The sequence below is a fragment of the Sorex fumeus genome, unplaced genomic scaffold, assembly GCF_029834395.1.
Source record: "Sorex fumeus unplaced genomic scaffold, SorFum_2.1 ptg000283l, whole genome shotgun sequence".
NCBI classification, from domain to species: Eukaryota; Metazoa; Chordata; class Mammalia; order Eulipotyphla; family Soricidae; genus Sorex; species Sorex fumeus.
Genome location: NW_026606340.1, coordinates 126,345 through 150,670, shown reverse-complemented (window position 1 = coordinate 150,670; position 24,326 = coordinate 126,345). Strand labels below are relative to the sequence as shown.

Sequence of the window (24,326 nt, the reverse complement as noted above, 5' to 3'; positions counted from 1 at the left end):
CCTGTGTGCCTACCTGCTGTTCTCACTCTGACTCACTAAGAGATTTTCTTCAGCCTTAATCCTTAAACGTGAATTATTGAGCCATTGACAAAGCTGGTTTTGGTGGAGCAACAGTACAGAGGGGATGGTGTTGTTCTTACCCATGACTGATCATGGTTTGATCCCCAGCACTCCATGCTCCCCCAGATATCACTGGTTCTAGACAAATACAAAAGCCCACAAATTACTATGAGGGCTGTCAGGCTCCTCACGGTGTTCCTCCCAGAGGATCTTCTCTTTTCTGTGGGCCTGTTTTTACTGAGAGAACCACAGAGATCCGCCTGCTGGCCTATTCATCCAGGGTCTATAGGATTAATTATTATCTGGCTTGCTGTGATCAATTTCAGAACTCAAACCACAGCTTCAGGATTTGGCATTGCTGCAGTTTCATTGAGAATGAGGTCATCAATATGAGGTAGCTGGCAAGATTCATAATAGAATAGACATATTTTTAGGCTGTTGGGATAGCTCAGTGGAGCAAGCATATGACTTCAACGGTGGAGGTCCAGGCTCCATCCCAACCACCACATCTATGGTCTCTCGACAACTTAGGAGGAAGTCCAGAGCCTGATGCTGGGAATGCAGGAACTTAATCTCCCTAGACACTGAAATGAGTCAAATGAAAACTTAAAAAATTCTAGTATTTTTCATAATAGTGGAATACTGTGAGTGTGCCTTCTCTAGAAAGTTAGCACAAGTCTTAATGGTGTCAGAGAACTGGTTTGTGGGCCCTAGTGATAGTGCAGTGGAAGGGCACTTGCTTTGTATGAAGTGGAAATCTGGGTTCCATCCCCATCACCCATGTGGTTCCTGGCGCCCCACTACGAATCATCGCAGAGCACTTCTTCGTGTGCCCCTTCCCAAATTGATACAAAGAAGAAAACAAAAACAATAAAAAACTCACTGATCCTGAAAATGATGTGCTTGTTCTGAGATCTTTCACATGACCCTTGTGGTCCATCTCGGCATGTCGTGTGCAGGCCTGCTCGGGTCACTAGCACTGCGTCCATTCTTCCACAAAGTCCCGAACAGTGATTTAAAGGCCCAGAGAGAAGATCGTTAGTGACTTCCTGGGAGGAACAAAGGACTCCTAATACCCAAATCTGAGAGATTTGGGGACATCAGTTCTTCAGACACCCTGGGCAACTGAGTAAAGGTTTGAACAAAGCATATACAAAGTGGTTCTTTGAAAAAAATCTCTGTAGCGACTTATATGCTGCCCGGTCTTATGTGCTCCTTATGCCCAGGGGCACAAGCACGTGGAGTGCCCCAGCACATGTGTCGCCCTCTTGAGATGTGTACTTTCATACTTCCATGTCTAATACTGGGATGTGTGTAGGGGTTCTCCCCAAGGGCGGAGAGGCCTGTGTTCTTTCTTGAACGCGTTACTCCCTCTCTCTGATTTTCTTCTCTTCCTCACTCACTTCCCCTCAACACCTTCAAAAGCCCCTCCAAATATAATCTGTTTTACTTGCCAAAAAATCTCTGCAGCTGTCCACAGGTACTGTTGTGCTTCAGTCCACATCAAATATCACATGAGCCTCAAAGTTTTTGAGGTCATGAACCAAGGAGACAAGGAGACGTCAACAAATAAATTTTGGAGGAGTGTATTCACAGCATCTGGAGGGCAGTCCTGCTAGGCAAGAGCATCAGCCTCCCACCACAAGCACAGGCGAGGAAAAAACACATCCTACACACGTGTCATTTTCATAAGCACCCACAAAATTAGTTAACTCATATGTCCCATATCCTGACACCTGTTAGGGTCCGAGATCATGACAGCCTCACCTGTCAAGGAGAACTCTGAGAGACCAAGTCCATGCAAAAGCAAGAGGTTTATTTGAGCATGCTTGGGCTCACAGCATGACCGCAAACCATCAGTGACAGAGAGCCCCGAGCCTCTTCAAAGGGGGCTTTTTATAGGCCATCTTCCCGCGCATTTCAGAAATGCCCACGCACAAATCACCCAATACATTTGAATTATCACATTAGATACTGCACGCAGGCAGCCAGTCATTTTGCAACAAGCCATCAGCACCAGCCACTCTCTTCTGTACCTGTCACCAGGCCATCCCACCGGGCAGTCAATTACGCCTTTTCGGGTTTTATGGCCCTATTAGGTGAATTCCAGGGCAAGAAAATACCTCATTAGGCCTTCTCTGAACTTGTGGCCTTATTAGGCGGATTCCATGGCAAGGAGATGCCTCATTAGGCCTTTTCCAGCCTTGTGGCCTTACCTGGCGAATTCCAGGGGCAAGGAGGAGATGGGGGTACCTGGTGTTGTCAACCTGCCGCAGCTGCAGGGGGGATATGGGCTGGGACTTGCTTTGCTAGGGCCCACTTGTCATGGGGCTATCTTTCAACACCCAGTAAATTTACGTCGACATAAAGTGAAGCAAGCCTTGACATAGAAAATAATAAAACTGATTATACAAAGCAATCAAGTATTGATCATAAACCACACCATTCTTGTGCACCCTAAGCCATTGTTCCTATTTCACTCCATGATTGGCAGGTGCCCTTGTGAGGGATTGCAAGAAATTAAGTCTATAAATACAGATATCAACTCTTCAAACTAAAAAGTAAACTTCTAAAATAACTAAGTTTTGTGTTTTACTATTAAACACTGTACTACTTTAGCACTGTCGTCCCATTGTCCCACTGTTCATTGATTTGCTCCAGCAGGCACCAGTAACGTCTCCATTGTGAGACTTGTTGTTGCTGTGTTTGGCATATCGAATGCGCCCCAGGGAGCTTGCCAGGCTCTGCCATGTGGGTGGGATACTCTTGGTAGCTTGCTAGTCTCTCTGAGAGGGATGGAGGAATCACACCCGGGTGGGCTGCGTGCAAGGCAAATGCCCTACCCACTGTGCTATTGCTCCAGCCCTCCATTTTACTATACATTTTATTCATATTTTCCTCTAATAAACTAAAACTCATAGCTGAACAATAGGTCAACACAACTGAAAAAGTGACTTTCTCCTGCACACCCACTCTATAATTCTTCTTGAGCACTGGTTCAAATTTTGAAAGAATTTAATTTTTGCTGCATAATTCATCCACTACTAAACTAATCAATGACCACTCAGCTACAGAGCGAAGAAGGGACTTTCAATTCATGTGGCTGATCTATTTTAGATCCCAGTTGAATTCAGTGCATTGTCGACTTGAGCACTGTTTGAAGAGTTGATGAGCACAGAGCTAAGAGTAGCTTGAGAACACCACTGGATATGAAGATATACAAACACATAGACAGGAATATTGACTACACATAGAATGCTTTCCATTCCTCAATTCCTGAGCATCATTCTGGGTTACCCCAAGGCCCATTCTGGGCTTTTGATTGACTTAGTTTCATGCTCAACTGTTGTAACAGAATACATGAACAGTTGGAGCTACTCCAGCAATTGGAAGTTTTGTGCAATTAAAAAATATCAGTCTGGGGTGGGGGGTGGGGGGTGGGAGGCATACTGGGATCCACGGTGGTGGGAACCGGTCACTGGTGGAGAGATGGGTATTCAAAATAAATAAATAAATAAATTTAAAAAATAAAAATACTTAACATAAAAAATAAAAAATATAAAATAAAAAAAATTAGTCAAACTGGGAGTAGCTGCCCCAGGATCCATGGTTAGAACCCCAGAGGGTTCCCCGAGCCCTGTTCCCCTGAGCAGTCAGGCAAAAGTCTAGAACATTACAGAATATGTCCCCCCAAAAATAAATAAACACAAAACATGATATCTGAATATTAACGCGCAGTAATTTCTGAGCGTTATTTTTTGGTGGTCTTGGTTGGGGGTCAGGGTTGGAGTACTGTACTGGTGGGTGTTTACATGGAAATCCTTGTGAATTTTATTCCCTTAGTGAAAATGTAAACATTTTGCCTCCATAGGCTATGTGTTCAGCCCCTCCCTCTCAATCTATCTGGTACGTGGTGAGCCCCCAATGTCCTGCTAGCAACCAAGCAGATGTCCTGCTAGAAATCCAAGACCAGAAACGGAAACAAAAATTGAACTTTCTCTACCAAAAAAAAAAAAAAAGAAAGTCTGGATAGCAAAGAGGATATGTGGAGAGAGATTGACACTGGTGGTTGGATGCATGCTGCAAAATTGTATGTCTAAGACTCAACTAAGAATAACTTTGTAGGGGCTGGAGCGATAGCACAGTGGGTAGGGCATTTGCCTTGCACTCTCCAACTGAGGTTCAATTCCTAGTATCCCATATGGTCCCCTGAACACGGCCAGGAGTGATTCCTGAGTGCAGAGCTAGGAGTAACCTGAGAGCATCGCCAGGCATGACCCAAAAAGAAAAAAACAACCTTGTAATTCATGGTGTTTTAATAAAATTTTTAAAAAAGAAGAGATTGTGCGAACATTTAATAGGTTAACAATACATATAAAAAGCTATAATAATTTCTAAGAGATTAAAGAAGCAAAAATCAATGATAAACAATATTTGAGTCAACATTAGTGTATTGATGGGGGATGGAATTGACTGAAAATTAAAAAATCCTAAATTTTATATTTATTTGGGACAAATACCAAACTACTGATCCGAATTATAATTCGTAAGGTATTTAAGCTCTAGGAAACTTTTAGGTAATGACTAAAAGTTTAAAAATGTCTTATAGTCTCTAAATCAATGGAGAAAAAATGTATATGAGGGAGGAAAATCTCTGTCTAAAAGAATAGGAGTGGGGAAGATGCCAGAATTTATTTTAAAATTAGAGAGGACCTGAGAGATAGTACAGTGGGTAAGGTGCTTGCCTTGCACACAGCCAACCAGAGTTCAATCCCAGGCATCCCGTGTGGTCCCCCAAGTATCACCAGGAGTACTTCCTAAGTGAAAAGCCAGGAGTAACCCCTGAACATTGCTAGGTGTGGCCCCAAAACCAAACAAAGAAATTAGAGTAAGAAAAAACAAATAGCAAAATTGGGTGGCAAAATAAATTCAAATATATGAGGAATCATGATAGATATGTCTTGAATTTAATGTGAAATTGTCAGAGCAGATAAAAACATACAAATTTAAGCTGCATGTGTTTTTTAAGTACAAAAACACATAAAACAATAAGGGGGAAATGTTAGCAATAAATCTAAAGATATATAGTAATATCCACAAGAACGGTCACTGTCACTGTCACTGTCCTCCCGTTGTTCATCGATTTGCTCAAGAGGGCCCAGTAACACTGTGAGACTTGTCACTGTGTTTGGCATATTGAATACGTCACGGGTAGCTTACCAGGCTTTACCATGTGGGAGAGATACTCTGGTAGTTTGCCGGGCTCTCTGAGAGGGGCGGAGGAATCCAACTCGGGTCCATGTTGGCTGTGTGCAAGGCAAACGCCCTACACACTGTGGTATCGCTCCAGCCCACAAGAACGTCAATGAAAGTTTATTAATACAACACAAAACAGAATTTAAGATAATAAATAGCTCTGTAGCACTGTCCTCCGCTGTTCAACAAATAGTTCGAGCAGTCACCAGTAACAGCTCCATTGTGAGACTTGTTGTTACTGTTTTTTGCATATTGAATACCTCACTGGTGGCTTGCCAGGCTTTGCCCTGTGAAGATAATAAATACAAAATGAAATTAGTATGATTGCTATATATTATTTAAAATTCAGACTTACCAGAAAGATTTAACAATTCCAACTTAAATGCACCTAATAAAGTAGTTTCAAAATATTTCAAGTATTTAAAATTCTTTTATTAAATCACCGTGAGAAAAACAAAGTTGTCCATGATTGAGTTTCAGTATTACAATGCTCAAACACCTGTCCTTTGACCCGTGTACACTTCTCAACACCAATGTCCTCAATTTTCCTCTTTCCAACCCCACCCCAAGTCTGCCTCTGCCACAGACAGACACTTTTTTTATGTGAAGAACTTAACACCATCGTCTTTGTGGGCAATTCTATCATCACTAATAGGTAAATCAAGAAATTAGTTAAAAGTGTTACAGCTCTTTTAGAATTTGTCTAGCAGTTTTTCTGGTTGCTACTGGAAAGCCCACACTCACCCCCCAAACGAAACGAGTTGTGATACAAAATATTTTAAAAAGCAATAAACTTGTTCGTTTATTTATTTTATTTTTAGAAGCGCCAGGAATCAAATCTGAGTCCTTACACATGCTTTATCACTGAGACATATCCTTGATTCGTAAAATAAGTTCAGTTGTACATACAATACACTGTCCGCCAACAGTGTAGAATGCACATTCTCTCAAGCTCACAGAGAATACTTACAATGACTGGCCAGAACTAATATTAGTACCAACAAATTAAAATAAAAGCTGGTATCATATAGCCTGATTAAACATAGAACATAATTGTTATAGAGATAACACAAATTCCTGAAAGTAAAAAATAAATTTCTATTTACTCATGAGTAAAAGAAACTAAAATGGAAATTTGAGAGTACTTAGTTTCTATTTATTCACTTTTACCAGGAATTGTGGTTTGGGCCACACCCAGCTATGCTCAGATCTTATTCCTGGCTTTATGCTCAGAAATCACTTCTAGTGTGCTAGGATTTGGGAAGAAGGTTATTGGGCCTATCTGATGCCGGGGGAAAACTAGAAACACATGCAAGGCCTAACTTCCTAAAACACCTCTCTGACTCTGAAAGTTAGTTTTTAAAATACTGAATTTCAACATTGGTAAGATAAAGTTTATAAGCTGCTTGAGGGAAATCTATAATTTTGAGTACATACATTTGTTTTTCTAATGTCTGAAAATTCAGCAAGTAATTTATGTAATTAAAGAAAGTAATCAGGAAAAGAAGTAAAATAAACTAAAGTAAAATTTTTCAAAAGGTGATAATAAATGCAAAAGCATAAATTAATGATATAGAAAACAAATAAATAATTGGGATAAACCAAATAAAAAAATTGTTTAACATGAGTAATACATTTCCGACTACTAAAAAATCACTTAATCACTTAACTTCCCGTTAGTCGTCGATTTGCTCGAGCGGGCGCCAGTAACGTCTCCATTTGTCCCTGTTGCGTGCTAGTGTAGCCCAATGGCATCTGTTCGCTCTGGGAACATGAAGGGCCTCAAACCGATCGTTCATGATCTTCAGGAAGAAGTCTGACCATCTGGTAGGTGGGCGGCCACGCGGTCTCTTGACATCCCGTGGAATCCAATCAGTAACAGCTCTAGTCCAACGGTCGTCTTTAAATCTCATTACGTGACCAGCCCATCTGATTTTCGACACCTTGGCAAATGAGACAGCGTCCCTGATCCTTGATCGTCGACGGATGTCAGAACTCCGGATTCGTTCTCTCATTTGAGTGGAACGTGATATTCCAAGCATAGCTCTTTCTATTCTTTCTATTATTCTTTGGGAGACCTGAATGGCGTTCTCATCTTGTTTGCGTAGGGCCCAGGTCTCTGAGGCATATGTTAATGCAGGAAGAACAGTGGAATCAAAGAGATGTGCCCGGAGCCGGAGGTTCTTCGTCCTCTTAGCTATTTCTTCCAACTACTAAAAAAAAATTTGAAAAAAGAAAGCTCCACCGGTTCCCCCAAAGGTACAAATAAAACAAGAATATAAATGAGACATATTGAAATGGTCAATGGTCAACAGAGATTAAAATCTACTAAGGGATATAATGCACAAATGTAAATATTTTTGAAAATTTACGTAAAACATGAAAATTTTTAGAGAATGCATTTATTGTAATTTTTTAAAAGAGAAAGAGGATATCCAAATGATCCTATATAAAGTTGAATTAGTGCCCATACATTTTTCATACAAAAAATAATAATAGGCTCTAGAGGATTTTCAGGTGAGTTTTACCAAATGTTCAAAAACAGATGATTCCAATCTTACATGAATTATTCATTGAATATAAAAAAAGAGCCACTCCCAATTCATTTTATGAAGTGATGACTATGTATATGTAAAATGTTAATGCTTCTCATTTTTTAAAAAAATTGTATGTTTATATGTTTCATTTTTAATTTCTTCCTCTATCTGGAACTGATTATATGTGTATATATACATATATATATATATATATACGTATACATAGATTGATATAGATGTTGATATTGTCTTAGTACCATTTATTTAAGTGGGGGAGATGCAAAGAGATGAGAGAGATGCAAAGAGCCTCAACAATAAAGAAAAGGAGCCCTCATGTGACCGAAAAGACTAGAAAAGGTAGGCGTCAATAAAAAGATGATTCTTTGGGGATGAAAGGGAGTTTATCAAATGAAGAAAATAGGCGAAATAAAACACAGAAGTCTTATTAGTAAAATCATGTTTATAAAGGTACTATCAGTAACATTCAACTGGAAGTATGTTTCTCAAAGGGAAAATATTTCTGGAGGAAAAAATAAATTACAGAGCACACTTATACATTCATTAGGAATCAATCTTTCTTTCCCTTTCCCTTTTTCTGACTTCTCCTTCAGTCTCTCTCTCTCTCTCTCTATCTCTCTCTCTCTCTCTCCCCACCCCCAGCCTCTTTTCCTCTCCCTTTCCTTTCCTTTGCCTTCTGTCTCCTGGTTATTACGAGTGACATATTCCATTCAATGACAGCAAAAAGAATTCTACTCTTTCTGGTCAATGGAGAGGCTTTTCCATAAAACATAGCAAACACTTCAGCAGTGTGGGTAACTTGCTTTGGTTTGAAGCATGCTAAATTATTCTGTATCTTGGACAATGACATAATGCCATTAATGTGTGTGCCTGTGTCTATGAGATACTATTGTAACACTGTAACACTGTCCTGCCATTGTTCATCAATTTGCTCCAGTGGGCCCAGTAACGTCTCCATTTTGAGACTTGTTATGAGACACTATATAAATTCTTAATTTTACGAACTGAGAAGAGCAGTAATGATATTTTTCAATGAAAGCTATGTTTAGGCAACTCAGTGATTAAAAAATAAAATAAACAAATTGTTAGCTTGATATCCTTTATCTTTATTTTACAGTATTAAGTTGATATATAACTCTTTTGTACAATGCATTTATGAAATTTAAACCCATGCTCTCATTTACAGAGAAGCTCAAATGATCTGTCGGAAGATATAATGGTTTCTTGGTAACAGGTTTGATAGTGAAAGAATTTTCAGAGTGCTAAATTAATGATTAATATATTAACTATTCCATGCTTTTCTATTCAGATTTTTCCTTTAATGCATCAAATGGTCAATATAAACTGAACATTTAACATAAAAAAAAAAGAAAGGACGAGTCAGGAGTATTTGGAGCCTGGCCCTTTAAGACTCTGACCGGAAGTGTCGGTGACGTCACGGAGCCCCGCCTTTCCCTGGGGTCTTTGGGGCGGCGGAATCTCCCGCCAGGCACCGGAGTCGTCGGAGCGTGAGCAGTCGGGGAGGGGCGGGAAGGGGCGACCAGGCGGACTAGGGGGTCCCGCCCAGTTCCTCCTCAGCTGCCTGAGAGAGCCGCTCCTCAGAGCCTCCTCCTCCGCAGGCTCGCTCTGGGCACCCTGAGCCTCCGCGGTCTCCGCCTTGTGAGCGGGGGTCGCTCTGTGCTGAGCGGGCGGTGGCCCCTCCCCTGGACGCCCAGCCCCCGCCCAGAGGTTTGTCCCGTTTATTCTGCATTTTATGGAACAGGGGGCTGGGCTGGAGGCGTCTCCCTGGGCAGCTGTGAAGGGGCGGTCCGGGAGGCGCTGAAGAAAAGTGGTTGAGGAAGACGCCTGGGGGCTAGTCTTGCAGGGGTCCCTGGCCTCCCACGCAGCCTCCTCCCCCAGGTAAGCCGTGGGAGGCGTTTGTTTCGTTCTTGTTTTCGAAACAATTTTCGTTCAGGGCTGACTCCTAGCTCTGCCCTCAGGGATCTCTCCTGGCGGTGCTGGGGGACCCACGGGGATGCTGGCTCGATCCTGGTCAGCAGCATACAAGGCAAGTGTCTCCTCCATGTACGTGCCTCCTGCCCGGTGGGGTGGGGTTGGGGGGCGATTCCTCACTCGCTTGGGTCCAATAGTATGCGGTAGAGCTTTTGACTTTCACATCCCCCCAACTCCAGTCGGTTCTGGGGGTCCCATAGGAAGCTTTGAGAGAATGCAGAGCCTGGTGACAGAGGAGGTGGTGCCTAAGGGCTGTTTGGGGCCACAGGGGTCCTGCAATGGAGTGTGCAGTGTTAGCAGGAAGTCACCTCTGCTCTTTCAGTGCATGCCCTGAGCGCTCTCACGAAGGATAAATGATCACCATGGCTCCCTTGCCTTTATCGGTTTGTTTTAATTAACTTTTAGTAGGTTTTTGGGGGGCAGACCTGACTATACTCGGGTTGCTCCAAGTGGTGCTCAAGGAACCATATGGGATGGCAGTAGAGAAATATCGTTTTTCTCCAGTAAGACGAGCACCTCTGCAGCTGTACTATGTCTGCAGCCTCTTTGCACAGAAAAATTTTGATTTGTTATTTTTGAATTGTAGATTTTGGTTCAAAGCATTCAGAGCTCAGGACTTAGTCGAGGATCTGAGCTCAGTATCGTGATTGGCAGTGCTCAGGGGGGCCCTAACTGCTGTGGAGAATTGAATCTGGCTTAGCTGCTGGAAAGAAACACACCCTATCGACTGTACTATCTCTGCTAATCCTATGTAATTGTTTTCCACAGAAAAAGATTTTTTGGTTCACCTGTCAAGTTTTCAGCCTCGCTCTACCCACTGACCCTCTCTCCCAGACCAGGTGTGTGCCCTGCTGTTGGAATGAACTTCATTCGGAAAGGGGGTTTCCAGGGACCAGGTACACTAAGTCGTACATGCCTCACTCTGGAGGCTGGTGCAGTCCTAGAGCAGGAGGAAGTCTGTCTTTTATTTTCTGGCTTCTTTTTGCTACAAACTTGGAGATGGTCAGGGACTCTGCCCCTCTGTCTATGTGTCTCTGAGAGTCCATGTCCCCCACCTTAAAGCACGTGCTCAACCCTTTGAGCTACTCTCCCGGGGTCTATTCACTACTAGGGGAGCAGGTGAGATGGGATTTGGGGCCACACCTGCCAGTGCTTGAGGACTGCATCCTGCTGGAGTTTGTTCATGTTAGTTTTCTTTTGCGGATAGTTTTTGGTGTGGAGAATGGGGGCTCTAAATCCCTGGAGATACCCCGAGTGTTTAATCTGGCTCTAGATTTAGGTATTATTCCTGGAGTGTTGTGGCGGCGACCGGAATGTAGAGAAGTGATTGGTGTCAGCAAGACAAGCATCGTAGCAGTTTACAGTCTGTCCGTACAGCAATTTCTGCTTTCATATCAAGTTGCAGAGCTCTGTCTAGACCCCTGTCTATCAAGGTAAGCACACTGAGAAAAGGTTCTGTGCATGTGTGTGTGTGTATGTGTGTTCAAAGTTTGGTTTTCTTTATAGAGGAGAGGGTCGGCCCCAGTTATAGAGCCACATTCTGCGCTATGGTTGCGGGGGGCAGTCCTCCTGCCGGCCTGCAGGTGGCGCTGATGCGTGTGAGCTGGCCTTGGAGTCAGCTCCTGGCTGGGCCTGTGAGCACCTTCTATGGGACCCATGGGGGAGACCCCAGGCCAAGGCAGCGCTGAGTTTTCTCTCTCATAGCCAAGCCCAGACCTTCTGTTGGGAACGTCAGCACTCATTTTCTTCTCCTGGGGAAACAGAAGCATCTGGCATTGTTCCCAAGGTGGTTCCATGAGCCAGTGCCCAAGGGTGTGGCTGGTCAGAGATGGGGAGTTGTGCTGCTCTCCAATGTTCTCAGCTCTGACTTCTCCAGGTTTCTGGTCCTCGGAAGAAACAGAGGCGGCAGAAGATGGTGACATGCCATCTGTCACACCAACCCCAGGTAGGAGGGGAGTAACAATATGAGGTGCTGCAGTGACAGGAGTGCTCAGGCTTCCTGGGACAAATATGTCTGAGTTATTTCAGGAAGGATCCTGTGATGTGCCTCCTGGTGGGAGTGCCAGTCGCTGCTGTTGGAGGTGATGTTTGTGTCAGTTTTGTTGTATTTGGCTTTTGGATCACACCCAGCTCAAAGAGTACTTGTACCTCAGTGCTCAAGGATCACTCCTGACAGATCTCAGGGACCACGTGGGTTGCTGGGAGTCCTGGGTTTGTATCTGGGTATTTTGTTTTCTGTGATTCTGGGGATTATACTCTCGGCTCTGCACTCCGGCATTGTAACTGGCAGTGCTTAGGGAACCCTATGGGTTGGCGAGGATCACCAGCCCTACTCGCTGTCTGCAACCTGCTGTCCTGTTACACAATCCTGCTGCTTTATTTCTTTTTAGAGTTACTTTTGTCTCACAGGGGAGATGCATAGGACTTCCTCTTGACTCTGTTCTCTGGATTCCTACCTGGTGTGTATCACGGGCCCCCTGGGGTCTGCTGGAGTCATTTGCTCCCTGGCAGCTACAGTGACTCAAGTCCAAGGACATGCTTATTACTCCTTATTTTGTCCTTCACGCTCAGGAGAGAGTCGCTGCTCTGGAACACATTCTGCTTTTACTCGCTGCTCTGTTTGCAGTTCTGGGCATGTGCTGGTCTAGGAGAGCCAGAGAAATGGATCTCTGGGTCGGGCACAGCTGTTGGGCTCAAGACACTTTTGCCGCTTCGAGAGCCACTTGGAATGGCCCTGAACTGTGATGAGAGTCCTGCAGGCGTATATGTGCATATGTAGATGTCTGGACATTGATTGACCCTTTCTCCCTAGAACGGGGGATATGGGGTGCAGGGGGTGTACGTATAGTGTTTTAGGCTGAAAGTAGGGTCACCCATTTGGGTTCCAGTGGCTCCGTTCACAGTTGTTACTCTGCAGTGCTCATAGGAGCAGTGATTGGGATGCTTTATTCCTCCGACTGCTGCATCTGGCCTCAAGTTCAAATTCTTTGTTTTACATAGATTTGGCTTTGGAAATAACCCTTGCAAATACTCAGATTATCCCTGGCTGTGTATTCAGTTATTCATGCTATATTCTGGGACCATGTGTGCTACTGGGGATCAAACCCGGATGTGTGTGCAGAGTCAGTGTCCTTTTGCTGTAATGTCTCTCCCACCAGAGTTGATTTATTTCTTCGGGTCTCACACCATCCGGCACTGCTCTGTTTTAGTCCACGGGATCACTTTCAATGGTTCTTGGTTTATCAAGTCTCAGAGATTGCCTGTGGACTGTGAGGGATCACAGCTGACGGCTTGAGGGACCCTATGGAATGTCAGAGTCAAACCTTTATTGGTTGTGAGCAAGCCCAGTGCCCCACATGCTATGCTGTCTGTCTGGATCCTTTTTTGTTTACTTTTAAAAACAATTGTGGGCTTTGGCCATTTTTGTTCATTTTTGCATTTACTGCAGTCAGGTATCACTTCAAGTGTGCTGATGATATACCATGTGCTGCTGGGTCTAGTGTGCCAGTAGAGTGGGTAGGGTGATTGTCTTGGAAGCAGTGGACATGGGTTCTATTCCTGGCATCCTGTGTGGTCCCTGAGCACCAGCAGAGGTGATTCCTGAGTAGAGAGTCAGGAGTAAGCCTGTGAGCATCCCAAATGAGGATCCCAAAACAGACAAAAACAAAAGTACAAAATGTGATGCCATCAAACTCCTCTAGGCTGTGTGCATGATCGAGGCTATACTGTCTCTTGTATTTTCTTGGGACCCATATTACACTCTTAAACCAAAAGCTAGATCTTAGCTCTTGTATAACCACAGATCTGTGGCTTTTCAGAAGTACAGATTCTGTTTATGCCTTCCCTCTAATTTACTCTGTGCGGTAGGGCATTTGCCTTAGAAGTGGCCCACATGGCCACTATTTCTCCATCCCTCTCGGAAAGACCGGCAAGCTACCGAGAGTATCTCACCAGCACGGCAGAGCCTGGCAAGCTCCCTGTGACGTATTCAGTATGCCAGACACAGTAACAACAACGTCTCCAATGGAGACGTTACTGGGCCTGCTCGAGCAAATCGATGAACAACGGGAGGGCCTTTACCTTTTATATAGACACACGAGGTTTTCTTGTCACCTTTTCCTTCTGACCAATCCATGCCCCATCTCTCTAGGGTTCAGGGCATTCTGAGTTAAAGCCTACTGTGATCTCCTAGCTGAAAGGAGGAGCCCTGAGACCCGTGAGCAAAGACATGCATGCAGGGGAGTGTCTAATGACCCTACCTGTCTCAGGCCATGGGCAGGGTGTGGGTGCCCTAAGGCAGCAGAGCTCTTGGTCTCTAGACACTTTTTCCACTTCGAAAGCCAATTGGGATGGCCCTGAACCATGACGAGAGTCCTACAGGCACATATCTGCATGCATAGTCGGTGACTAGACATTGCGTGTCCCCTTCTCTTTCGAACATGGGCTGTGAGGTGCAGGGGGTGTATGTTTAGTGTATTGGGCTGAAAGCAGAGTCACTCATTTGGTTCCCACTGGTTCCATGCAGTTGTTAATCTGCAGTGCTTGTAGGAGCCCTCGGTCAGGAGCAAGACCGCCACCTTTAGAAACCTTGTAGTAGAGCATACTCAGATTTTATCAGATGCAGCTGTCTTAGAGAGATGTTGGGTTCTGTCAACCAGGAGTGTACATGGAGACTGTTCCAAGGGAACAGAATCTGAGCCCCTCAAGGGCTCTGTGTTCTAGCCTTGCAGCCCAGGGAACAGAGTAGAAATAGACCCTGACTCTTGCCGCCCTGTGTGTTGGCTCAGGACTTGGTGACCTTCCCCGATGTGACCGTGAGCTTCACCCCACAGGAGTGGATGTGCCTCTCAATGGAAGGACTACAGGCACATGATTCTGTAGACCTACCAGGACCTGTCAACCGTTGGTGAGAGCAGTGTGGGGCCGACCGTGTCTGGAGAGAACCACGTGGGCTCCCTGTCCCAGGCTATGGCTGTGTATCCAAGAGTAGCGGGGACTGTGATGGGCCAGGATGTCGGACAGTTGTGCAGTAGCTGTTCCTCTAGTTCCTTCCCTGGTTTTGTTTTTGGTGCTCACCTTTGATGTTTGGGGATTACTCTCAGTTTTGTGCATAGGAATCACTCTCTGTGGGATTGCAGGAGTCTCTGGAGCGTTAGGGGTCTACCCAGGATGGCCCCAGGCATGGCAAGCTCCCTTTGTGCTGTACTGTCGTTCAGGTCCCTCTAATTAGTTTGTGTCATTCCTGAGTTCGCTTCTCAGTTTAATTCTTATGGTACATATTACTTTTGTGTATTTGTTTTGGTTTTGATTTTGGTTTTATTTGGGGGCACAACGGCAATGCACTAATTGTGCTGAAGGATCACTCCTGGGATTGCCTGAGGCCTATGGTGTGCTGAGTATTGGACCCATTTGCCAGCTTAAAAGGTTGCCGCCTTACCCCTCCTACTGTTGCATTTGTCCGTCAAGTTCAAATTCTTTCTTTGGCATTGATTTCGCTTTGGGGCTTCACCTGCCGGTTCTCAGATTATTCCTGGTTGTGTATTAAGTTACTCATGCTGTAGTCTGGGACCATGTGTGCTGCTGGGGATCGAACCTGTATGTGTGTGCACCGTCTGTGTCCTAACGCTGTGATGTCTCTCCTACCACTGTTCATTTATTTCTTAGGGTCTCACTTCATCAGACACCGTTCTGTTTGAGTGCACGGGATCAATGGTTCTTGGTTCATCAAGTCTCAGGGTTTTCCTCTGGTCTGTGTAGTGAGGGATCACAGCTGACTGCTGAGAGACCGATGGAATGTTGGAATCAAACCTCTGTTGGGTGTGAGCAAGGCCAGTGCCCCACATGCTGTGCTGTCTGCCTGGATCCTTTTCTGTTTACTTTTATAAACAAATTGCAGACATTGGCCAACTTTGTCCATTTTTGGATTTGTGATGCTTTTGGGTTTACTGCACTCAGGCATCACTTCAAGTGTGCTGATAACATACCAGGTGGTGCTGGGACTAGAGTGCCAGTTCAGTGGGTACGGTGATTGTCTTGCAAACAGTGGACATGGGTTCTATTCTTGGCATTCTATGTGGTCCCTGAGCACCAGCAGAGGTGAATCCTGAGTACAAATTCAGGAGGAAGCCTTGACCATCCCCAGGTGAGGATCCCAAACCAGACAGAAACAAAAGTACAAATTGTGATACGATCAAACTCCTCTTGGCTGTGTGCAAGACCAGAACTATACTATCGCTGGTATTTTCTGAGGCCCCATATTACACTCTTAAACTAAAAGCTAGATCTTAGCTCTTCGATAACCACAAATATGTGGCATTTCAGAAGTGCAGATTCTGTTCATGCCTTCCCACTAATTTACTCTGTTTTTGTAGGGACACGTGGGGCTTACTTGGCACCTTTTCCTTCTGACCAATCCATGCTCCGTCTCTGTAGGGTTCAAGGCATTCTGAGTTGAAGCCTCCAGTGATCTCCTGGCTTGAAGGAGGAGCCCTGAGGCCAGTGATTAAAGGCGTGGAAGCAGGTGAATGTCTGAGGACCCTACCTGTCTACCTGGATAGTGTGTGGGTGTCCTAATACATATGAAACATGCTGGTGACTGTAGGGGCCTCGGGCTCCTGGATCTAGGTGTCTGTGCAACTCTCACATTGCCCTTCACTCCTCTGGACTCTCCATCTTGGAATGATCCTGTGTTTTACTTTCTTGGTTTGACATTTTTCTGCATTTGCCAGTCCATGACATTCACCCTCCTTGGTCCCTGAGCATCACTGAGATTGTTCAAAAAACAAAACCCAAAAAGCTTTTGTAGGATTTCCAAGCTTCTCACAGTGATCCCCCCAAGGGATTTCCTTTTGTTTTGGGATGCTTTGGGGTATGACAACTGTAGAGTTGTCCTCCACCTGCACTGCCTCATTCAAGGATGTTCAATTGGACGTATTGTGTTTGGTTTCAGAACTCACAACAGGGCTTCAAGGTTTGACCTTTCAACAATTTGTTTTAGGGACACAGTTACTGAGTATGAGTGAGCTGGTAAGATTTGCAAATTTGATATCAATATTATTATTTTTTTTTCCTTTTTGGTTTACGCCTGGCAATGCACAGAGTTTTCTCCTGGCTTTGCACTCAGGAGTTACTCCTGTTGGTGCTCAGGGGTCCATATGGGATGCTGGGAAACGAACCCGGGTTGGCCGCGTGCAAGGCAAATGCCCTATCCGCTGTGCTATCTCTCCAGCCCCCTGAAATCAATAGTATTGTTCCAATGAAGAAGTTCAGTGGAACAGCATGTTATTTTTAAGGTGCAGGCTAGCCATGGCCAGTAAGAAATCCAGAATCCAATTCTTGGGGGTAGAGGACCTTTATTATGTATTCAAAAAATAAATACGAATACCACGGAACCTCTCGCCACCTGTGTTCACTGGTCACACACTGCTTTTTCCACCCTGAATGGCCACTGGCCATGGGTTCACAAAGGAGAAAACAAGGGCCTGGCTGGTTGGTATCAGTTACAGTTTATCCCAATCTCTCTCCATTCACTTTTGATTTTCCACTCTTCTCTCTCTTTTCTCCTTTTTACTCCTCTCCTGATTCTCCTGGATTCCTCCTGGATTCTTTCTTCCCTACTTTCCATGATACTCTTCTCCATTCTCTCTTATTCTCCCCTTGTATTCTCCTTCTAACATTATCCTTGGTTCTTTCCCCTCGCCCACTCTTCCAGCCTCCTCCTCTTGATTCTTCCTCCTGTATTCTCCCCTGTTCTTCACTCGGATTCCTCCCTGATCCCTCCTCCAACCTGCCCCCTGCCCACTGTTGCAGCCTTAGTTATATCCCAAGTCATAAACCTTGGAAACATCATAACTTTCATACTACATAACTCGATTCCCTAATAAGACTTTACAGTGTCAAAACAGGCCCCCCTTAAAGCCTGTTTTGTTTGTACCAGAGTGTTAGGTGTGCTTCAGATGTACTGTCAGGAAGGAAATGATCCTGGTAGTGTGTGACAAGTTCATGTGATGTCAGTCAGTAAGGGAAAGTCTATGTGAGTGTCCAGATATTTGGATTTTACGCGTATGTTAACTTGTAGTTTCTGGATCTTCTGGTGAAAGCCAGGAAGAATGTGTATAAATAAAAAGGCAAAAGAGATGCTGCTCGCTCAAGGCTGTCAAGGCTCTCCACTGTCCCATTGTTTGCTCTGACTCGGACTTGACTGAGGATCCTACCTGTCTACCTGGGCAGTGTGTGGGTGTCCTAATACATATGCAACAAGCATTTTTTTTTCTTTTCGGTCACACCCAGACATGCTTAGGTGTTACTCTCACCTCCTCAGGAATTACTCCTACCTTGGGGACCATAGGAGAAGGTGGGATTGAACCCAGACCAGACCTCGTACAAGGCAAAAACCGTCCTTGCTGGACTATCTCTCCAGCCCCTGTGGCTTGGCTTAGAGGCCCTGGGCTTTGGGGGATTATGGCACAGAAACAGACATACCATCTTTTTTAATTCACCCTGAATCATGTTCTGTCTGGGGAACCACAACCTGCTGAGCCCACTCCTAGCTCTAAGAAGTTTAGATATCTATACCTCAGGATCCTTATGGGGTACCTTATAGAATCCAGGTCTGTCGTGTGTGACCAGCTCCTTCCCTCCTGTGTCATCTCTGCCTCCCTTGTTTCAGTACTGATTAGCGTTGTGGAAGTATAAAGAATAAGTAATTTTTTGACTCATCTTAGCAAAATCGCACTGGCAAGGTTCTTTATTGGCGTGAAATGAAGAGTTATTTTAATTTTTAAACTTTTTTTCATCATTTTGGGTCACACTAAGACATGCTAAGAGATTACTCCTGGTGGTGCTCTGAGGCCCTGTTAAACCTTGTGGAAAACAAATATCCTACCTGCTGTCCTATCTCTTTGACACCTATTGGAAACAGTTTAAATGAAATTTATTGTGCGTAGAAAGACATTTGAAAGGATGGAATGGACCCCTTGTATCAAAGGTCTGACAGTGTTGGGAATATAGGTTAGTTCCTCAAGCTCCCCACATTCCAGCAGGCTGCTCTGTTTACCTGTGATTACTTGCAAGTTTGGTCACAGTCATGCATCCCACCCATCAGTTCAATAATATCAGAGGAAAAAATAAGTATTATAATTGGAATTAGCCAAGTCCAATTAATCTAGTTTTCACTAGAATGATGAATAGGATTCAGGTCTTTTGAAGGCCAAAAAATGCTTCATGGTGACCGGAATGCTTTGTTGCCCATTAATCTCCATGCTTAGTGTTGGAATATACTCTAGATTTTTATATGTATGTCCGTGTACATCATGATCACAACCATCCTGTTGTTCATCGATTGCCTCGAGCTAGCCCCAGTAACGTCTCCTTCGTCTTAGCCCAGATAATTTTTTTAAAAAGTGCCACATTCAAGGCTCTTTCAGTGTTAGGAGAATGAGACCCATCATTGTTACTGGTATTTGGCATATTGGGTACACCACGGGGAGTTTGCCGTACTCTTCCGTGTGGGCAGGTTACATATGGTAGCCTTCCAGTTTGTCCAAAGTAAGAATAAGATAATAAATATAAGTAAATGTACATAAATGTAAGTAAATTTTATATATGTGTAATTTATATGATATATTATATATTATGTATAACACACAAATACTCTATATATCTTTGTTGTTGGTGCACACCTGCACTTCTGAGGGCTTACTCATGGATTTTCACTTCTTTGGTGCTCAGGGGTATATTTGGAATTCTGAGGATTGAACCCAGATATACCATATGCAAGGCAAGCATCCACCTGCTCTTGTTCCATACTCTGGCTTTGGAATTGTGTTTCTGAAACTGCCTTCTGTGGTTTTCCTAGTAGGCAAGTTTACACTGGTCGTGCGTTTTCAAGAGGTAGTGTGTCGGCTGGTTGGACAGTATTATTGGACAGTGCTCTCTGATGTTCTAACCAGACTTTTCTCTTTTCCAGTGTCTGTCCAGCTCTCTGAGCTTCTGCTAGGACATTTCCACTCTGCATTTCCAGGGCTGGCTTTGGAGTCACTGCTTTTGCCCCATCTTGATTAATTCGCTGGGAATCGTAAGGTCAGGTGCTCTGAACCAACCTGCCTGATTTACCTTGAATTTACCCACATGTGCTTTGCCTGATGAACTGTGTGAGGGCATCGGTTCAATGTTTGACTGACCAGTACAGGATCAGGGGTCTTCTCTTTATCCCCAGCCCCCCACTGTTGAGCAACCACTCAAGCAGCTGCCTCTCTAGTCCTTGATCAGTCCATCCCCCTTGCAGCATGGATTCACGTGGGTGGGCAAAAAGCGTCTCTCCGCATCTAGACCGTGGCCCTTTAAGTCTCCGGGCATAAGCACAAGTTATGTCATAGATGGGCCCTTCAGAAACCCTTTCTATTCTAGTTGTGGTTGCCCGTTGCCATTGGTCTTGTGCCTAGAGGAGGAATTGGAGCCCCTCCATGACGGCATGACAGAGGGGCTGTGAAGGCTGATTTTGTGACATGACAAGCGCTGCGTCCCTGGAGCTCCTCGCACCTCCATATATTCACATTGTGAGCAGTGGGGCACACCATCTTTCCGGTCGGTTTCACACTAGTTTTTTCCTCATTCCCCATACCCAGGCCGTTTCTGAGGTGCAGCAAAGACCATCGGGGGACCCAGAGACTTTGGGCGGTGCAGTGGGGGCTGTGCGGTGGTGCTGGGGTCACAGGTGTGAGTGAGTTACCTTGGCCAAGATCGCGTCCAACTCTGGAAAGGGTCAGAGGCGGAAAGGGTCAGAGGCTGGTTTCTGAAGCACTGCAGGACCTGTCGAGGGTGGGGCTTAGCCCTCCAGAACTTGTCAGCAAAGACGTCACTACACACTACCCGGGAGCCTTTGGCCCTGGCATCACTTATGTAGACCTTCAGATTCACTTCGAAGGGTAGTTCCCAGACTCCCTACAGAGGAGACCAAGTTGTCCTCTGTCCTTTGATGGAGCGGGTCCACCATTGGCTTGGGACCTGCGGGTAGGTGGGGTTTACAAATGAAACTTTTTCATTATTATTGTTTTGGTTGGGCTGTGTACCATGTATGGAGATGCTCAGGGTTTACTTTTGGCCCTGCACTCAGGGATTCCTGCTGGTGGTACTCGGGGGCCAAATGGGATGCCGGGGATTGATATAGGTTGGCTGCATGCAAGGAAATTTCCCTACCTGTTTTGCTGTCTCTAGCCCCAAATTTTGTGTTTTTTTCCCAGATCAAGTATTTCTGCTTCCTAAGGACTAGCTGCAAAGCACCCCACACATGGAATCCCACCCTCACTTGGCGAACGTCAGCTGTTGTGGTGAGTACTGGGGCTAAAGTTTTGGGGTTTTTATTTTGAAGAGAATAGTTGGTTTCCGGGATGGGTGATGGTGTTGGGGAAGCTTTGCTGATGTGGAGGAAATAATTGACTTAGAAAGGGTCAGATCAATACTAGAGCAAGTCGGGTGCTTGCCTTGCAAGCGGACAACCCAGGTTCGATCTACGTCTGCTATTCCATATTGTCTCTGAGCCCCCCTAGGACTGAACCCTGATACCAGAGCTGCAATATTCACTGAGCACTGACAGTTGTGGTCCAAAATTGAAACACATGCACACAGACACACACACATGGACATAAACACACATAGAGGATGTGAGGGCAATGAAAGAGTCATTGTATTCAGGAGAAAACACGGATTTCTGCTGCATACAAACAAGAAAAAAAAAAAACAGGAAAAGGGGACTTAAGGATCCTCGTTAAATATTTCGCTCTAGAATATGTCTTTACATGAGTGTTGGATATTTACCTTAAGTGTTTTAGGCTTGATCAATGAATTGCGAATTTTCCTCTCCCTACCCCCGCCCCAAGAAGTGGTTTTATGAGCACTTCCGATCCCCTGAGTTTATATTTAACTCAAAAAGTCAAGTCTTCTGGTGATTCAGGACTTTATGTAGTCATTTATTTGCATTTCTATTTCCCCTATAACCTATATAATCTATAATCTATCATTATAGAGCAATGTTATTTGGTTCAAAACAACAAAAAAGTTAATGGTAAACTCTTAATTTTTGTGAGTTATTTGACTCTGAGATATATTTACTGCTGGGCATTCATCATAATTATTTGACTCAGGCTTCAGTTGCCATAGTTTCTAACTCCAGAAAGCTGGATCCTATCGAGAATCTCTGGATGGACCTGGGGCAAGAAGCAAAGCTACCCTGGTTTCAAGATGGGACGGCCTAGAAGTCATAAAGCACCATCTTTTTTCCAAGCCACCAGGACCGAAATGACCTGACGCTGTGGGGTGTGGGAAGCGAAACTGGCCTGAGCACTCCATGTGGAATTTTTGATAAAATCCCAGCCAGCTTTTAACCTTAGCTCCTGAACCCCAGAGAACTAAGTTTTGGAATGATTATTTCTTACTGTGTATGTCGAAATAACTGCAAATATTAATAAAAAGTAAATTTTCTTGTTTATATGTGCAAGCAGGGAAAGAGCAAACCACATGGATGCTTGTGCGAATTCGCCCTGAGAGAATTTCTCAGTATAGTCTCAGGCAGTACGTCTCCTTGAGATAATTCCCCCAAAAGAAATGCCTCTGTTGAAATGCTTGACCTCTGTAAATGATAAATCAGAATACATTCAGCCCTGGACCTCGAACCCCCTCAGATGTTCTATAATTTTGCTAATCAGTTCTGAATTAAAGGTCCACAGTTCACTGTCCATTGGCCATTAATTGTTGTGTTCGCTATGTCTTTGTTTCTCTGGAGAGACAGAGCACCAAACGCAATGTACCATGGGACCTACCAACTCAATATTATTCATTATCCATGGTTTAAAAGGAGACTCACTCTAGAAATTCCAGATGTCAGACACACATTATATGGTTCATAGTAAACACCCTGGATATTTGGATAATTTTGTGATACAACATTGTTTACATGTGTTGTTGTTCTTGTTTTTTGGCTTTTCGGGTCACACCTCACAATGCACAGGAGTTACTCGTGGCTTTGCAGTCAGGAACTACTGTTCTGACTGTACTGTACTGTACTGTACTGTAGTGTACTGTACTGGATGAGACTCATGTGCTGATTTTGGGTTACAGTAAATCATGACCAGGATGTGTCCAGGTCCAGTGGGTCACAGCTGGGATTGTATTAGAAGTCCCTCTAATACAGGGACTTCTGGCGAGGTGGGGTTAGGGCTGGTTGTACTCCTCTCCAGTGCTCATGGCTCAGGCCTTTGCATGGAGCCGCCTGCAGATCTTCAAGAAAAACAAAAGCAGGAGATAGTGACATGACCTCTGCCACACACCATCCTCAGGCAGGAGAGTGAAAAATGACTCAAGTGCAGTGACAGGAAGCACAAGCTTCCCAGGCAGATAGTTTCTGATTGTTTCAGGAAGGAGAAGGGGATGTGACTCCTGGGCTGATTAAATGACTCTATGTTTGAGGCCACTGTTTTGTTTATTTTGTTGATTTGAATGGGCCATATTAGTGGTATTGAAGTATCACTGCTCTCGGGACTGGGGGACCATATGGGGTGCCAGGGGTCCAATGCTGATTAGAATTTTTTGAAGGTGTGGAAGGGGAGGGCACATACCCAGTGATTCTCAGGTTATTTCTGGCTCTGGACGCATCTGGCGGTGCTTGGGGAACCATAATGGACGGCGGGATCACCAGACCTACCTGCTGTGTACGGACCCGCTGTCCTCTTACTCCACCCTGCTGCTTTGTTTTCTTTCACGTTTATTTTTGTGCCACAGCAGAGTTGCCTTGGGCTTCCTCTTGGCTCTGTGCTCCAGATTCACCCCTGATAGACTTCAGGGGAACCCAGGTGTGCTGGTTATGTATGTACCCTGATGGCTACAAATATCTCAGGCCCCAGGACCTGTGTTTCTCCTTTTTTGTCCTTCCCACTCTGAGAGCCTCACCTTCTCAGTCACATAGTCACATGTTCACAAGATGTGTGACCAGTTGTGGGCATGAGCCTGTTCCAGGGAGTTGGAGAAGAGAACCTTAGGATCGAATCACTTTTACCATCCTTGAGATGAATTTGGGCTGTCCCTTATAAATGTAAGGACTGCGGGGACGCGTTCACTTACTCCTCCTTATTACACATAGTAATATTCATAATGGAAGGAAAACATATATGTGTGCAATGAAGGAAGCCCTACATTATGGCCTCAAGCCTTAGAATCCCAGGAACATTGATCTTAGAGACAGACTACATATATAAGTTCTGTAGGAAGGCCTTCACTCAAGCTTGGTGTTTTACAAACCACAGAAAAAAATCATACCCTAAAGATACCACGTAGATGTCTGACATGCGGGAAGGTCTTCACTCTACCCTGTAGCCTTATTATGCATTTGAAAAGTCAAAGTGGAGAAAAATCTTATATATGTAAATAGTGTGCAAGACATTCACTCAATCCATAACCCTTATTAGCCATATG

At 44.5% G+C, this 24,326-nt stretch overlaps 1 non-coding gene across 1 annotated transcript; it reads left to right on the top strand.

The window, feature by feature from the left end:
• Positions 1-5,992: 5,992 nt before the first annotated feature.
• Positions 5,993-6,054, top strand: LOC130018821 (U7 small nuclear RNA). The gene has a single exon (XR_008791649.1). It is a non-coding gene; the product is annotated as a U7 small nuclear RNA (small nuclear RNA).
• The last annotated feature ends 18,272 nt before the right edge of the window (positions 6,055-24,326 follow it).